Genomic DNA, 4955 nt, shown 5'->3' on the forward strand with positions numbered 1-4955 from the left:
CCCGGCCCGGCCGCTGCCGTTTTTTTTTTTGTTTTTTTTTTTTTGGGGGGGGGGGGGGGGGTGTGGGGGGAGGCGGCGTGAAACGGCCGCGCAGCAACGGTCGCGGGCGGGCGGTGTGCGCGGGGCAGTGGGCTGGCCGCGCGGTTTGGCTTGTTCGGCCCTGGCACCCCGCTCTGCTCGGCAGCTAGGGCCAACGGTGCTTTCGCGCAGCGGAGGATCGGTGCTAACCAAGTTGTGCGGTGTTAATTCCACACCGAAAATCTAAGGTCGCGGCGGAAGGGGCTCATGTTGGAGGATTGGGCTGATAAGCGTGATTAAAAAAAAAAAAAAAAGCAGATGGAAATGTGTTTAATCTCTGTGTATTACGTCAGACAGTATGAAGCCAAGGTTTGTAGTGCTCAGTCCAGGCAGCCAGAGTGCCTTCGGGAGGCTCTAAAACCAGGACATCTCACAGAAATGAGCCTGTCGTGAGGAGCGCCTGCTCCTGAAGGTGAAGGACAAGGCGAGCAGGGCTGAAGGAGAAGGCGCAAACATTTGCGTGGGTTCCCCCCCCCATGACCCCTCTGCTGCTGGTAGGACTGGGACCACTGAGAAGCTGGCAGAGCTTCACCAGAGCAGGTGTCCCAAGGGCATGAGTGCCTTCCCTTGTCCTGCCTCACCTGGTCTTAGGCTGCAAGCTCAGCCCTCATCTCTACGGCTGGTGGCAACAGTGGGGTCCTGCCGGTATCTGCTGCTCATTGGACCAGCACAAGCCTGCCCGATCAAGGCGGTCTTCTCCATAGGCAGGAACTTATTTCTTCTCAAGTAGGTTCAATAAAAGCAGCAGAAGAGTCAACCAAGTGTCACAGAAAGTCAAAGAAGTAGTATTACTTATTACATGTTTTGGAGAGAGTTTGTCCTAAATCACTAGAACACAAAACAAATGCCATATGGAGCTACAGTGGGCATACAACATTCACTTTTCCCTGAAGGGATCTTGAGGCAGAGACACTTTAGATTTTACAAAGTCTAGGCGGGCTAGCATTTTCATGCTGTTGAATTGGGTTTTGTAATGGGTTTGATTCTTGTGAACCTCTCTGTATGATGTCCATGCTGTTCCCTTCAGTGTAATCATCCTTTATTGGAGGACACAAAAATAACACGGATACATCATATAGAGAATAGAGAAGCAGAATTTAAAATATTTTTGTTTTCCTGCTGGCACGCAGAACTTCAAAGACCAATGGATTATGGTGTATTAGGGAATGGGGAGTCTTGTCTTCCATACTAGCTATGCAAATTTAAAAGTGAAACAATAAATATGTTCAAGTGCATGCTACTGTAAGAGTAACTGTGATAGACTAACCATGCATACAGCATGATAATTTGTCATTAACCACCAGTAGCCACATAAAAAAACATATACTGTACATTTGTTTGGCTCAGAAGTAAATGTTTCATTTCCAGGCTGTTACTATGAAGCTAACTAATGTCAACATTTACATAAGACAGCAACACTAAAGATTTAGTGGCAAACTGGACAGCAAAGAAATGTAAGACAAATAAATACATAGACTCTGCGACTGAATGAACAGTGAAGTGGAGGAATATAAGGAATGTACAGGACATCTTCAAGAAACATCTGATTCTCAGACCCAAAGGTTGGCCCATTTAGAAAGTACATGCAATTCTGTCCTTCAGGATGTTGTTAAAGGTTGTTTTGTTACTCTTCCCTTCTAACATGTCCCAGTATTTCAGCAACTCAGAATGCAGCCATAGACACATTACTCCTCTAACAGCTAATATTAAGCTTAAGAGGGGTAAAAATACCAGTGAAGTAACAAATGAAGGTTCAGAATTCACAGAATTAATATAATCAAGCTATGAAGTTGCCATCATAAATGTATTTTCCTTTATTAATCTGATTGAAAAGCTTATCAAGCTAGTTGCATATTAATGGTAGGGCCTGCAAGCTCTTGCAGAAATGATTGCAGGTATTTCTATAGACAACTGTTCAGCTTTAAGTTAAAGTTGTTATTTGTGTTCATGCAATAAAACATCAGTATATATAATCATGTAGAAGTCTGAAAATGAACAATTTCTTCCTCTGTAGTCTGCTGTTTGCTGGGTTGTCACATGGTCAGTTTTATCCTGAAGTTGCAGTTACCAGCTGCAGTGGTAACTTTATCCAAAGTGGCCATAAAAATAAACAGACATTGTATTTCAAGAGGTCTCTGCAAACACCAAACCTCTTAATCATCTTGGTCAAGCACGCTGTTGGGTATTCCCATAAGAGATGGGGGGTGAGATTGTGCAACAATTATTTCAGGGAGAGACCTAGTTTTGTTCAGAATCAGTCCAGTATTACTTGACTTGTTGAGGAAGTTTTCAGCTGGCGTGGAAAAGAATTGGCCAAATAAGAGTGTGAAGAATGAGGAAGCAGAGTGATTGCATTCTGCAGGGACCTTCCCTTTTCCAGCCTTTATTATTGCAACAAACTTATTTTTTAAAGAAAGAAAGAAGTTACAACCTTAACCATACCAAGGAAAGATCACTGTTCAATAAACACACTGTTTATTACCACAAACAGCAACCTTTTACTGTTAATGTTTAAATTTGAACAAGGTATAAATGATTAAATCTGCTATTGGCATTCTGTAAACAGGTGGGGAACTTTATCTGTTGTAAAAAAAGTGGGATAAAACAGCCACATCTCAATCTTCACCTGATCTGTCCTGTCAGCTCTTTTCTTGCTAAGCATTCTTCCTGAGTATAACTACACTAGTTATTTCACTTGAACTTAACACAGCAAAAGCTCAGAAAATGAAAAGACTACACACTGTAAGCGAATTACTAAATTGCTTTTAATAAGTATACTTCCCAGAAACTGGGACATCATTCATATTACAGTCTCATCAAATGCAGTTTAGAAACAAAACTGAGAACTTTAAACTTTTTTTTGTTTACAACAAAACTGAAATCAACCTTGAGCATAAATAAATAAATGAAACAAGCACATATGACCTTTTTTAGAGCCCAATCCCAAGAACACTTCAGAAACTCATTCATTATTTGCAGCAACCCAGCAAGGCATGCCAACATGAGATGTGGGATGCAGAGCACCTTGTAATGAGCAGTGCTGGGTTTGTAGCTTGGCCTCTGGACTACTGACCACCAAGCAGGAGAGGCAGCAGCACCGTGAGACCAGGGGAGACTGAAGAAATAGCTCTATAGGAGTAAGCAGCTGAGGAGATCCGGGAGGCAGAAGGACAAGAGGTGGGAACAACGATGAAGAACCAGTGTGAGGGAGGGATATGTAAGCAGGTAGGAGCAATGAGGCTTCTTTAAAAATAAAAGGAATGGTGTCATGGATTCCATCAGCCATTCTCTGGCTTTTTAAATCATCCCTAACCTGCTGTTTCTCTTCTGTAATATTGTGCTTTCCTGGTATCTCACTTCTGCATGGACACTGCCACTTCCCCTACACTAGAGCTTGCACCCATCCCCTCAAGAGCCTGAGTAAACCATTCATCCTTCTAGCCATGCCCCCCAAAATCATTCTACCCCAAACTCCACCAAGTCTTGCCCTGCCCTGACTAGCACAGCCATTTACAAGCACAACTTTTAACCTCAATACCTAGCATTGCTCCTTGGCTGCCCCCAGCCCCTGCCCGGACTCCAGCAAAGACCTTAGAGATGCAGTCATGAGGACTGGTGCTGACAAGAGTGAAAGACTGTCACACAAAAGGACAGGCCTGTACACAGAGAGCATTATGTCTATTAAGCTGGCATCGGCGTTAGGGTTAGGGTAGCAACCAGGACATCAAGGACTAATGAGCCTGACTTCCTTCTGGAACCTGCAAAGACCATTGGGCAAGTGTGAATGCTGCTACTAGGGAGGCAGAAGGCTTTGGGTTATGCTGGGAGAAGTGTTGGATAATAGTTTATGGTTAAGGCTGCAATCAGTCTTTGGGATGGAAAGGGCTACAGGTCTGCAGTTATTCTTGAATAGCATGAGGATTGCAGAGATAGGATGAGGGCTGGTACCGGTTCTTGTTATTTTAGGTCAGGATTTCAAAGAGAGTTGTGCTAAACAAGATCAAGAAGCTTTTCATTTGGTCTGGAGGATGATGGATGCACTTGGCCTGAAGTTTTGGGTGAATCATTGTCATGTTTGAGGAATGGAGGCTACAGAAGATGTCAGGGATAGGGCTTAGGGCTTGACACTGAGGAACTAGAATGACAAGAAGATCATACAGTCCTATTTAAATCTAACACAGCAATACATGCTTGTGCATGCTTGTGCAAATGGCTTATAATTAGCTGTTAGTCTTGACCAACAGTATGGCTCACTGTTGTACAGGCCAGTATAGAGTTAGGATTGTAGTAGGGTTTGGGCCTTGGTGCTAGGTATAGGTCACATTAGTGATCCTTTTCATCTATAACTCTTGATTGCAAAAGCCCTATTCTAGGTTTGCTCTAACTCTATTCAAAGTTCAATTTTCTGACATAAGGCACAAAGTAGACCCTTCCCTACAGCCGCTTGAGGTTTGATTACAGGTCCATGTCTAGCTCCTCAACTACTCCTTTCCTGAACCCTAACCTTCACTTACAGTGATCAGAGACTAACCACCTCCACCCAAACAGTAACTTGACATAAGCAGGCATCTGCCTTCATCCCTGTTTTGTCGGCCTTGTGGATTTCATCAAAATACCTAGCTCCTCAGTAAAAGCCAAGCAAAAACTGTGCAAAAACATGCCCTAACCCTATCTTTAACCATGGCATAACACTGTCCTGAAGCCATATTCCCATGCTATCATCAGCACTCATCCCAGCTCTGTTGTCTTTTTGGGTAGACAAAAAAAATCTTTTCAGTTCTGTGAAACTAACCCAGACTATCCCTAATAACTTAATCATTAAGAGTTCCTGAGAATCCCATCAGACCAAAATCCAACACTGCCACTTAACATTGGTC

This window comes from Rhea pennata, chromosome 1, assembly GCF_028389875.1.
Source record: "Rhea pennata isolate bPtePen1 chromosome 1, bPtePen1.pri, whole genome shotgun sequence".
NCBI lineage: Eukaryota > Metazoa > Chordata > Aves > Rheiformes > Rheidae > Rhea > Rhea pennata.